The 13,650-nt window shown below is 39.8% G+C and overlaps 1 protein-coding gene across 1 annotated transcript in view; it reads left to right on the top strand.

The window, feature by feature from the left end:
- Window positions 1-13,650, top strand: part of KCNIP4 (potassium voltage-gated channel interacting protein 4) — a 676,014-nt gene that overhangs the window by 87,585 nt on the left and 574,779 nt on the right. The gene's annotated exons all lie outside the window — the stretch shown is intronic.

Here is a 13,650-nt window from a genome sequence, read left to right as displayed (position 1 = left end):
AGGGTGAGGAGCAGGGGATTGGCACAGCTGACCCAGATGAGGGAACAAGCAGACCCACCCAAGAAGCAATTTTTTATTAGTGGAATTTCTGTAGTTCTGCTAAAATCCTAATACACCACATAAATTGTTCTTAGGCTCTCTTAGAATTAACATGACTGCATAATAGACACATCTTAAATTCATTAAAAGTATCTGATACTTCTTGATAGTTTCCTCTGTTCTTATACTTGCTGTTGAAAGGCTTTTGAGGCAAGCCAAAGGGCAAGAAGAGCTCAGCCTTGTTATGTGCCTCTGTGAAGTTATTTGGATCCTTGTTCCTGGTATGGTGTAAAGTCTTTTAATACATTTTAAAGATCCTTCAATAATATTTTTTTTGTAAAGAGAAGGAGCTTTTTTTGGGAGGAAGGACAAGTTGTAAATTTAATAAATAAATAAACAACACCACTCAAGATGGTCAAAAGAAAGAAATTAATGAAGATTCTAGAGATAAAGTTATTAATGGCATGGATAATCTCCTGGACTGGAATGATGTGATGGAGCCCAATATAGAGAAAATCTATGGAATTAACTGCAGCCATGTGACAATGGAAAAACTTTCAAGAGATGACCCAGTGTATTTTGAAAAAAAGAACAGAGATATGATTTTACAGCTGTATTTCAGCAACCTATTCAGAATGGATGGCAAGAAAATATTTGGGATAGAGGTAATTCCCATTAGACTCTTACTATATGACTATGGCTTTGACAGCAAGATTATTATGGAATACTGATAATGGAAGATTGGATACTGAAATTACTGGACTTAACAAGACTACTGAAGATGGAAGATGGAAAATGGAACTAATAGGGATAATAGAACAATGGCTACTGAAATTACTGAACCTAACAGATTCTGATGTGATGGATTAATTGAAATGTTTATTTTGACTATGGTTATGACAATAAGATTATCATAATTAGTAATGAGATGGATTAATCGATATGCTTATCTGGAAAAAAAAAATTGATAGATATATTTCTTAAAGAATTGAAACCTCTCTTTGACTTTTTGTGGAAAGAATAAATTAATGTTTATGAGATTTGATGATTAAGTAAGATAACTACTGGAGGAAAGTGATTTTATAATATGACTTAAGAGACAGGATTGTTATATATTATAGACTTATAACTGATTTGATCTTTGACAAATGGGAAGTCAATATTTTACTCTTTATTTTTTATTTTTGTTTTTTTTTTCTTTTTTTCTTTTTGTTTAACTATTTTTGATTTTGTTTTTTGTCTTTGAATGTTTCATGATTTTGTCTTGTATGTTTTATGAAAATCTGAATAAAAATTATTGGAAAAAAAAAAAAAGATGGTCAAAAGCTTTTTTTGCATCCTAACAGCTATTTCCACATTTGGTATTTTCACAATTGTTTATAATAAAAACTACTCTCCTGGTAGTATCTGTGAAATGTCAGTTGAAAATGAAGCTTGTTTGATTCTTACATATGTTAATTACTCTCTTACATTGCAGGTTTTCTAGTTCTGAATTGCTGTCCTCCCAGTTACTTGCCCCTTTGGAAGAAGTATACAGGTGCTATAGGGGGCACCTATGTGTTTGGCTTTGGAGGGGGCTTAATTCACATTGAGAAAATAAGATAGCAGGAACGGGCTAAGCCCCACCTCCACCAGCAGCATAGCCCTAGTATAATTCAGAATGCCTGTAGCTACTTTTACTTTAGTTTGACTTTTACATACTTACCAGGTTCTTTGCTTTTTCTTCTTTTTTTTCATTGTTACATTTCAGTAGTAGATTGTAGGTGGGCTTTTTTTTTTTTTTGTAATATGCCTTGCGTGCCTTTGGGCAGAAAGATGGCCTACACATTTTAAATAGATAAGATCCAGTAGAGTAGGGGTAGCAAATGTGCTGCCTTTCAGAAGTTTTGTACTTCAACTCCAATCATCCTTGACCATTAGCCATGCTGGCTGAGGCTGATGGGGGTCAGGGCCAGCACCAGGCATGACTGGGCCCTTGGGCACCAGCCTGCCCTGGGCACATGGTGCCATAGCCCAACTTACCCATACAGGCAGTGTGGGGCTAATAAGCCTTCCTGCATGTCCCACCTGTCTCTCCTGACCTGAGAATGACATGTGCCCTGCATGCACATGCCTACCATCAACCAAGAAAAGCCCCTGTCACCGTCTTGGTTGATGGCAGGCATGCTTGTGCAGTAATTCACAGGAACAGGAGAGGTAGGTGGGGCATACATGCAGGCTTATTGAAGCCCACACTGACTGTGTTCTGTCACAGATCCTGATGTGATCTGTGGCAGTCAGGAGCTGACCCTGCTGCAGATTGTGGAATGGGAGTGCTACACTCCCACCTCAGGGAGGGGTACTGCAGTGTCTCTCAGCCAGGGCCCAACCTGGCTGCCCTCTGGCACCACCCCTGATGGTGGTTGTAGTCCAACAACATCTGGAGGGCACAACATTGGCTACCCTGAAGTAGAGGTGCTGGACATACTAGCCACAGCTGGTAAAAGACACTCATTATTAGGGTTACCAGGTCTCCAGTTTTCACCTGGACATTCTGATTTTTGGGGGTACTCTCCAGGTAAGTCACCCCAATCTCCAGACTCTTAGCTTTCATTTTAAAAAAAAGTTCCTGAGTGGTCTGGTTCAAGAGATATGCACCAAAATGTCAGCACCCTCACATCCTCTGTTAAATGAGCAAATAGCCGGCTCCTCTAATCCCAACTCTTTCAGGTTTTTAACCAATAAGTGAAGTAAGGGTTGTGATTGATGAGGGATTTGTTGACCTCCAGGCAATAGCTAGAACCCATTGCAAGTTCCGAAAATAGCTTTCTTTTCCTGCACATCACGAGTTGTGTAAATTTACAGCTTGCAGCAGCAGCAAGAGTGCCTTTCTGTCTGTGTGCACTCTGCACAATAATCGAGCAGGAGATCTAGAACATAAGACCAGGATCTTGGTAGGCATACACAGTAAATAATTTCAGTTATGATTATAATAGAAGTGTACATGCAGGATTTTTAAATTACTTGCAAAAATAGCATATTATACATTTTATCTTTCAAATAATTTGTGAACAGAAATTTTAAAAAGTGTACATGCAACTTATGATACCATTGCAATTTGCTATACTTTTCTAATTATGAGGAGTCAAACAACTTTAACTTTTCTTGGGCTGTTGAAGAGGGCAGTGTATTTGTCTAATTCATAGTTTGGTTTGAAAACTTCCCCAGTATGAAGCTTTAATTCTATGTTCAGTTTTCTGGGAGAAAAGCTGCAATGGTAATCCCACATATCTGGGAGTAAAACCCATTGAATTCAATAGGACTTACTTTTGAGTAAGCATGGTTAGGATTGTGCTGTAAATCAGTGGGACTTTTGAGTGAACACAGCAAAGGATTGTGTTATAAAGTTTTCTCTCCCCCTCCAATCCTACTCTTTTAAGCAATTAGGCAGGGTTTACTTAGGTGTCACTGCTTTTATTTGGTAGGCAACTAATACTGATTTCTTTTTAAAAAAATGTTCTGCAATAACAAACTATTACATGGGTTGTATGTATTTTTACATCTCCTGTGTGTGTGTGTGTGTGTGTGTGTGTGTGTGTGTGTGTGTGTGTGTGTGTGTGTGTGTGTGTGGAGTCTTTCCAACAACTCTGTGAAGTAGGGTTGCCAATTGGAAACCAAGGCAGCTCAAAAGAAATAAATCCATTTAAAATGCAATAACCATAAAAACAAGTATAAAACAGTTGCAAAACAGCTTAAAGTGGTATGATTCTGAATTTTGGGTTGGGTGAGTGACGTTCCTTATCGCTTGAGGTTGCAGTCATGTGCACGCTTCCCTGTTTGAGTAAGCCCCACTGAATACATTGAGATTGCTTCTGAGTAAACATGGATAGGATTGCACTATAAATATCTTTACAGGTTGTATAAATAATAAACATATTTGACAGTCATGCTTATGTAAATATTTTTTCATACTGTGTCTCGATAAATATCTGATTTCACACTATGGTTGTACATTATTATTTCCTCTACATTTTAAGTGTGCCTTCTTCTTTGGGGGGGCTCATGGTTTCCATCCATTGTTTTCACCCTGGGGGGCAGATTAGGCTGAGAGACGGTGAGTAGCCAGTGGTCATCCAGAAAATTTTGTAGCTGATTTCCATTTTAAAAAATTAATGAAAATGATTTATATACAGACCAAATTATGAAGTAATGCAGATCCACACAATATATTTAAAGCACATCCAACTTGCATTTTAAGTGCAGACATCTCCCAAAGAATCCTGGGAAGTGTAGTTTCCCCCTCACAATTACAGTTCCCACCACCCTTAAACTACAGTTCCCACGATTCTGTAGTGGGATTCATGTGCTTTAAATGTGTGTTGAATGTGCTTTAAATGCATGTTGTGGACCTGCCCTAGGTATGCTGTGCATTCATTAGTAAATTGAAAAGAACAATTTAAAAAGATAAATTTTTAACAGGGGCTGGAAGGGGCTGTAGCTTCAGTGGTAGGACACATGGTTTGCATGCAAAGGTTCAAAAGTCATTATCTGGAAAAGACTATTGCCTGGAATCCTGGAGAGCCAATGCTAGTCTATGTCATCAGTATTGAGCTAGATGGTACCAAATAGCTCAAGTCAGTATAAGGCAGATTCCTTTGTTCCTAAAAGTGGAAAGAAACCCAAGGGCCACAGTGACTCCAAAATTTATTTATGTATTTTATTTACAACATTTATATACTGCTTTATTGTAACAAACATCAAAGGGGTTTACAGAAGGAAATAAAACAATAAAAATATTGGCAAAAACAGTTAAAAAGTATTTAAAAACATCCAAAATAAACCAACAATGAGTTAAAAACAGATTTAAAAAATATCTTCTACTGGCCTGGGTAGGCTTGTCTAAACAACAATGTTTTTAGCAGGTGCCAAAACAAGTACAATGAAGTCGGCTGGCTAATGTCAGTAGGCTGGAAGTTCCAAAGCATAGGTGCTGTCTCACTAAAGGATCCATTTGTTACAAAAGCAGAACAAGTACTGTGTGGCATCTGCAACATGGAAAAACCTTGAACTTGGCCTGGTTGCAAATCAACAATCAGTGCAGTTTTCAAAGCAGAGGTATGTGCTAACAGGGTCTCTCTTATGTCAGCAATCGTGCTGCAGCATTCTGCATAAACTGCAGCCTCTAGGTCAGGTTGTGCTACATGGGGATTTCTGTGAGCTTGGCTAACTGGCTGCCAGGATTCTTTCAGTTTTGGTGTTTGGTTGGAAACCTTGACTAGTTGTGGGGTGCTGAGTTTCCTGCCTTACTCATAGGAATCATTTTGTGTTTATTTAGGAAATCATCACTGTCTTTCTCTATTTGCATTTCATTTACCCTTGACCTCACTCCCTTATAGAAGCAATAACGGTGGTTCCATGCATTCTGCTCAACCCTCTTGAACCCACTGATGATGCACCTTGTTGGTTGCATGACGGTTTGCTTCTTGCCCAATAGTGGTAAAAGAGAATTCACATACTGGGAAGTGTGACTTCAATTGCTGTTGTTCCCAAGCTGCTGCCTGTGAAGGTAGGCCAAACATGTGTTTTCTCTCTGGCAATTGTTACTCACTGGAATTGGGTTGAGTGTCAAAGTGAGTTTATAGCAGCCCACAGGGTAGGCAAGAAAGGGTAGAGAATCTTCTTAACTCACTCATTTCTCAAACTTCTGTCTGCAGTGAAGGGTCAAGTCTGTAAAGATGTTGGGAGCAGCTAGGCAGAGGCAGGGCATACCAGGCAGAGGGTTGCAAACCCTGCTTTGATATGGATATCTTTGCAGAGTCAAGCTTTACCAGTAGCATGATCCTAACCGTATCTACTCAGAAGTAAGTCCTGTTGAGTTCCATGGGGCTTAGTCCCTTAGTAAGTATGTTTAGAATGGCAGCCTTCAGGGGCATCCATCTTTACTCCTGAGTGCTCCCATCTAACATCTCCACAACGCTAAATGCCCTTCTTTCTACAGTGGCCTTTGGTGACTGGCCTGGCCTGAGGGCACTTAAGCCCTTCTTTCCAGAAGCAAGTAATCTAGACGTTCCCTACCTAGGCTCCCTAAATGTTCCCTACCTAGGCTCCTTAAACAGATGAGAAGGAATGATCTTATTGGTCAAATGCAGAAAAGCAACTTGAAAGAAAAATTGCTCAGCAACAGACTTTATGATTGCAATCATAAACACACTTACTATAGAGAGTCTCACTTAGCAGGACTTCACTTTTGAGTAAACGCATTTAGGATTGTTCTGTAGTTTATTTTGGAGGGAGGCTGCTTGTTATTTCTTATACAAGACAAAACTTGAATTTGCAACTTGTGAAATGTCAATTTGAAATAAGATATTTGTGATTTCCTGCAGTTTTCTGCTATACCTTCAAAGTGACAAAAACTCAGGGAAAAATTAAGCTGTTGTAAGATGAGTGGCTTTCTCCCTTTGCATCTCCTTATGATATCAGCAGATGAAATGAGAGTTGGGTATTCTTTCTTTCGTCTTGTAGCCATGTGTCTTTCTTCTTCACAAATCAGTGAAAATCTAGTTAGTGCCTGTTTTCAATCAAACCCTTCTTTTCCATTCTGTGAGAGTTCACCTTCTGCTTCCTGTTCATGGCTTTCTGCTGTTCTTGCTTGGTTTTGTTGTTTTCATATTTCATTATTAGAATTAGGCAATTATCGAATGAAAATTAAAATCAGTATTTAAATTTTTTTTCAATAATTGTCTAATTCTAGGATGCTTTTGCAGCACAATGTTTAAACAGTGCAATATACCTTCTGCAAATAACTAAATAATGCTCCCTCTCCTCCATAGTGCATGCTAGCCTTCCAGCATAGTGTGCTCAGGTCCATTAAGGATAATTTTTATTTATTGAGCATTCATTCTGATTTGTTTGCAGGAAGATTTGATGATGTTACATTAGAGCAAGTGTTATCCCACATTTTCCAGTGCATTTCCTCATCACTTTCCTTATTGCAAAAAAGTCTGATCGTTTGGGGAAGTGGGTTTGTTGCGCAAGAGCTCCCAATCAACTATAACTGCAAAATCTGAATTTGCTGGTATGCGATTGAATCTCTCCCAAAAACTGGCAGTTCCACAGAACCACTATTCAATAATAAAAAAAAGTCTTTGAAGAGGTACAGTACAAACTATTGGGTGAACTACAGAAGCAAATGCTAAACAAGTTACCAAAAAAGTTAGGTGATATGCTAACAGCATCATGCATTTTAGTGGTTGAGAATTGGGGAAGAAAACTCAAGTCCTTCCATTGTTAGAAGACTGGAAAAAATATGGCGCAGAATCTGAATGCGTGTAAGACAGCCTGCTATAAAAGGGTTGGGGAAAGGCAGATAAGCAAAAAACAATAGTTAGAATGTTAGTCTGTTAGCATGGAATGAAGAGCCAGGTGTCACAAATGTAATCAAGGACGCATTACTGTTCACAATCATTTTATGTATGTTAAATAAGATGACCATATCAATAGTGACACAAGGCTTATTTGGGTGTTACAGGTCCTGTGTAGATCAAAATGGGACTGTGCCAACTAGTTCTGCTCCTGAAGTCGTGTGTGGACTTGCCCGTCCCCTCGGCATCCGTGTGAATGTCTGTTGAGATTTTATTTATTTATTTATTTATTTATTTTATTATACTTGTGTACCACCCCATAGCCGAAGCTCTCTGGGCGGTTTACAGTAACTAAAAACATTAAAACAAATACAATTTAAAACACAATTAAAAAATTTAAACAGTATAAAACACATGCTAAAATGCCTGGGAGAAGAGGAAAGTCTTGACCTGGCACCGAAAAGATAACAGTGTTGGCGCCAGGCGCACCTCATCAGGCAGGTCATTCCATAATTTGGGGGCCACCACTGAGAAAGCCCTCTCCCTTGTTGTCATCCTCCGAGCTTCCCTTGGAGTAGGCACCTGGAGGAGGGCCATTGATCTTGAACGTAGTTTACGGGTGGGTTTGTATCGGGAGAGGCGCCAGCACCTTGAATCGAGCTCAGAAACATACAGGCAGCCAGTGTAAGCGGGCCAGAATCGGTTTTATATGTTCGGACCGTCTGGTCCCTGTTACCAATCTGGCTGCTGCAATGGATGGAGCCTTTGCTCATACATTTGTCCGCACAAAGACTTCTCTTTTTTCCCAATTGAAGGTATTGGGGAAGGCTTCTACACAACTTGAAATCCTGTGCAATTGGGGTTCCAGGTTGTGTGAAACTCATGAAGGCTCTGTCCCTGCAGATGTTCTCACTGTAGGCATGGACACCACTGGGAGGAGCTGGTTGGTGCAACCTTGCTCCCGTATTACTTTTTAATTATTATTTATTGAATTTATATCCCTGCCTTCCTCCCAAAAGAGCCTAGGTGTTGCTCTAGATGGGAATTATAATTTCTGAATCAGCCTGCAGTTGTAACTTAAATGGATGATGAGTTGGATAATATGTGTTTGTACTCTGTTGGTCTCTGTATAATTTAAATTATATACATTATTTTGGGGGTAAAGAGACTGTTCACAAACTGATGTGCATGATTGTCATGTAACATTATACTGAGAGGTGTGTGTGTGTTTGCAAAGAAGCTTCTGGGAGTGAAGCTGCTGTTAATCACTAGAGTTCTGGGTTCAGCAATGTGAATGACCTGCGTACAGATAGCTGATAGGCAAATATACATAGCCACAATATTAAAAACATTAATATCTCATTAGTAGAGACAGGCTGCCTTTGCTTTGGTGAGTGAGCCAGCAGTTATTAGCCTGATTAGGATTATAATGCCAATCTATTTTACAAGATTGTTGTAAGGATTAATATAATAATTATATGCCAACTGCTCACCATATATCTAAAGCACATGACTTCCCCCAAAGATTCTTGGGAACTGTAGTTTGTTAAGAGTGCTAGAAATTGTAAGTCTGTGACTAGTAAGCTAAATTTCCCAGCATACTTTGGGGGAATTCATGACATTGAACTTGTCAAGGACTATCAATACCTTGGCACAGTCATTAACCAAAATGGAGACAATAGTCAAGAAATCAGAAGAAGGCTAGACTGGGGAGGGCAGCTATGAGAGAACTAGAAAAGGTCTTCAAATGCAAAGATGCATCACTGAACACTAAAGTCAGGATCATTCAGACCATGGTATGCCCGATCTCTGTGTACGGATGTGAAAGTTGGACAGTGAAAAACGCAGAGGAGAGAAAAATCAGCTCCTTTGAAATGTGGTGTTGGAGGTTGCTCATACCATGGACTGCAAAAAAGACAAATAATTTGGTGTTAGAACAAATTAAACCAGAACTATCATTAGAAGCTAAAATGATGAAACTGAGGTTATCATACTTTGGACACATAATGAGAAGACAGGATTCAATAGAAAAGACAATAATGCTGGGAAAAACAGAAGGGAGTAAAAAAAGAGGAAGGCCAAACAGGAGATGGATTGATTCCATAAAGGAAGCCACAGACCTGAACTTACAAGATCTGAACACTGCGTTTCACGACAGATGCTCTTGGAGGTCACTGATTCATAGGGTTGCCATAAGTCGTAATGGACTTGAAGGCACATAACAACAACAAAAATGTATGGTGTGTATGCAACCTATTTTTATTGTTGTGCCTTTCCTTTGTTTATTTTCTTCTTGTCAACCAGCACTGTCAACACAGCAGCAAGAACAGGCTTCAATTAATATAATTCATCTTGTGGTGTTTTTCCTGTCACCATTGGGAAATTTTACAAAGAAAGAATGACTTTTCCTTGCTTGAAGCTCAAGGGCAAGATTCAGTGGTCTCGGGGGGGGGGCTTCTGTGTGTGCAATAGGGCTTCCGGGGCCCTGCCTTCAGACTGCATTCCACCACCCTGGAAAGATGCTAAGGGAACCTATAGGAGTGGCTTCATGCAAAGTGTAAGAAAAGGATGAAAACAAAAGGGAAAGCCAGGTGTGCAGAGGGAAGCACTTGCGTTAGGTGTCTTAAGAACACCATGCAGCCCAGCCACAGATCATTATCATCAGACATTCTTATTCACAAGCAGTGAAAGTCAGTAGCCTGGCATATCATCCATTCATTTATTTAGGATATTTATTAAGGCTGTGCATCCACTTTGGATGAAGGCAAAATACCAGGCTGCTTCAGAAATGTTCAGGCATTTTTAACCAGTTTATTGTGTTGGGTGTAGATCTTGGGAGCTGGGCTTTGGAGCTGACAGGACTGGAAGCCTTTTCCTTCTGGTTCACTCCTGAATTATAAATAAGCATCCTGACCTGTGGCTAGGGATGTACTAGAATTCCTCCTAACTTGGATTTGGTACCAAATTTTACATTAATTCGCTTATTGTCTAGCATTGTGGATTGGATTTTTATGTAGTGATTTTCCACACCTGTTTTCAAAAATGGATTTTTAAAAAAAGAATCTGCCTCTAAAATATTGATATTAGGAATGATAATTTTATCAATATTTTATTTCATGTATCTGTTTCCTTTCAAAATACCAATATTAATATCAATATTTTCACAAGGGAAACAAAATCAATTTATAAAAGCAGCAACTAGCAGACAAAGAACGAACTCAAATCGATACCAGCCTGTTAGGTCAATGACATGCTTTCAAACTGGTGCTGGCCAACAGATCCCATCCCTACCTGTGGCTTTGGCCTTGCCATCACTGCCATACTTACCTACCCAGATCATTAGATCTTCTTTGGAGGCCCTTCTCTGGGGTTTAACAGGGAGAGGGCCCTTTGGTGGTGACTCCCGTCTTATGGAACAGGATGCTGGACTAGATTGGCCAGGCTTTTCTTATGTTTTTATGTTCAGTCTGGGCTCCATCCTCTTGAGACCCAGGTAGAAATAGGTCTGCGGTCTTACAGGACTCACAGGAAAGATGTTTACTGACTCCTACAGCAGTTGGTTTTGTAGCTGAGGCAGTCAGGGATCTATCCTCTCAGGCTAGATGGAAATAAGCCAGCAAAGCAGAGGGCAGATCTTGCAGGACTCACAGATAAAGTTAATTTTAACTCTCCCCTTTTCTGCATTGGGCAGCACTTTTTTTTTTTTTTAATATAACTCATGAGTTTGTTGTGGTCTGAAATAAGATGGGATCTTTTGGGGTCCAAAAGTCCTACCTGTGGGTTGTGGTTCCAAAGGATGTGTGTGCATAATATGACAATGGTATTGCCAGTTGATTGGTTGTCTTACTCGTAGCCATATGTCCATATGCATCAGAAGATGTTCCTGAAGCTTTTATTTATTTATTATTTATTTATTGCTTGCATTTGTATACCGCCCCATAGCCAAAGCTCTCTGGGCGGTTTACAACAATTAAAAACATTAAAAAGTAATGTTTTGAAAGGTATAGCAGTAGCTTTATGTATAAATTGTTGGATTTACTTAAGATATACCCAGTCAAGCTGTTTTCAAAGCCATCATGCATTGTCAATGAAAAGGTAATGAATTCATTTGCTTGTGTGAAGAAGTTCAAGTCTGCCAGACTATATCTCTATTATCTATTCATTTCCCCCTTTTGAGCTGTTGGCGATTTAACTCTCAGAAGGAAAATGTATCATTCTTGATCTGTAATGGAACAGTGATGCAGTGATTAGTACTGGCAATGGGGGGTGGGGAATGTTCTTAAGAGAAAATAATTGTAGCCAAAACTAAATCTTAACATGAAATGCTGCTAACGAATATCTCCTTAATGATGAGTCAGCAGTACAAGTGAAAGCATGCAACTCAGAGCCACTCTACATATGCAGCAAAAACATAAAAAGTTTTTTCCCCCTAAATTGTACCACATCCGGCTGCAGGTTGGGGTATCAGATCACAGGTCTGAATGCTTCTTCCACAAAGCAAACCTGCCATTGTATAGAAAAGTGTGGCATGTTGGACTGAGGAATAGTTTTCCTACTTTTCCTTCTTAACATGAGGGAGCATTTGATCATAGAACCGTTTTTTGGCCAGATAGGCGACTCAGAAATAAAATTTTATTATTTATTATTAGAACAACACTGCCATCTGCAAAACTGATGTATGGCACAATCCAGAAAAGATAGCACCGTATGATTTCTGTTGCCTTTCCCCACCAGTTCTACAAATGCAGGCTTGTGCATGAAAGAAAGAAAGAAAGAAAGAAAGAAAGAGAGAAAGAGAGAAAGAAAGTTAGATAAACAGCTGTGCATGTGAAGAGATTATACCGTACTCTGATCACTGGATTGGGTGCTATGAATGCATATTTAACAGCTTAAAAAGTCAAAACTTTAGTCCACCAGCCATAGTCTAGCTGTTATGTTTGTGGCCACAAGATGGCAGCATCAACAAACACTGTGAAAGGATAGCTGCTTGATGATAACCTGGGCTTGCCAGTTAAACAGTGATGACAATTTAACATGTGTGGTTTGGGGTTTTGAAGGAGCTGAAAAGGGGGTGGGAGTTATAGTGTTATCATGTAAATATTGGAGGCATTCGAACTAGATCACCAAGCATTAGTAATACTGGCTGAAAAAAATATAGAAAGCAGTGAGAGATGCCTCCCATCCATAATCATGCATATCCTAGAGAGAGAACCTGTAGCCCTCCAGATGCTGTTGAACACCAACTCCATCAGCTCCAGCCAGTATGGCCAATGGTTAGGGATGATGGAAGTTGTAGTCCAACAGCATCTAGAGGGCCATAAGTTACCAATCCCTGCCCTAGTGAAAGTGCAATACTTGGTGGGAAGTGCCTAATTCATCCCAGTGGCCACATGATGCTGCCCTGGGCTCCTGCTGAGAGGAAGGGTAGGATATAAATCAAATAATAAATAAATAAATAAATAAACTTCTACACATCTTCAAATATAGCTCAGTATTGGAGAATGACATTTATAGGAAAGTATGTTTAACTGGCATTAGACAATATGGGAAGTGACTGATTAATCAGTTAAGGAATCATATACGTGTTTGTGAATGTGAACAGCAGTTCAAGTTAACCACAGTTCACAGGTCTTTTGAACACTGCCAAGAATTGACCTATATGTGGCTGTTCTTCATCAGAACATAAGAAGAATCCTCCTGGCTTAGGCTGAAAGTCCATCTAATTCAGCATCCTGCTTTCAACAATGGCCAGTCAGGTGCCTCCAGGACTCCACAGCATGAAGGAAATATCCCCCATTGTCCCCAGAACCCAATATTTAAGGAGGAGCCATATCTCTGTGGTAGAGCACTTGCCTTGCGTAGCTCAGTCTCTGGCATCCCCAGATGAAAGGATCAAGCAGCAGTTGATGGGAAAGTCCATTGTCAACAGCCAGTCAGAGTTAGACAATACCAGTCTAGGTGGACCAATGGTCTGACTCAGGGCTTGTGCAATGCTTATTACCTGGCTAATTTCCCCACCCACCCTCCGCTCTGTTTCCACTGTTTGCATGTGTGTGCCACATGTGTTTATTTACCTGTGCGTGCTTTCCTTCCCTTTTTATTAACCTTTGTGTTTACTAGACTTCCAGTATATGAGAAACACCAGTTCCCCTCACTGGCATCAGCAATTACTTCTCAGTAGATATGGTTGAAATTGTACTATGAGCCAGCACACATAAACTCTCTCCCCCGCCTCCCACCTTATTCTCCCCAGTCTGGCTCCCCTCACCCC

This window comes from Rhineura floridana, chromosome 9, assembly GCF_030035675.1.
Source record: "Rhineura floridana isolate rRhiFlo1 chromosome 9, rRhiFlo1.hap2, whole genome shotgun sequence".
Classification (NCBI taxonomy): domain Eukaryota; kingdom Metazoa; phylum Chordata; class Lepidosauria; order Squamata; family Rhineuridae; genus Rhineura; species Rhineura floridana.
Note: the sequence above shows the minus strand (reverse complement) of the source record. Positions and strands in the feature narration are given on the sequence as shown.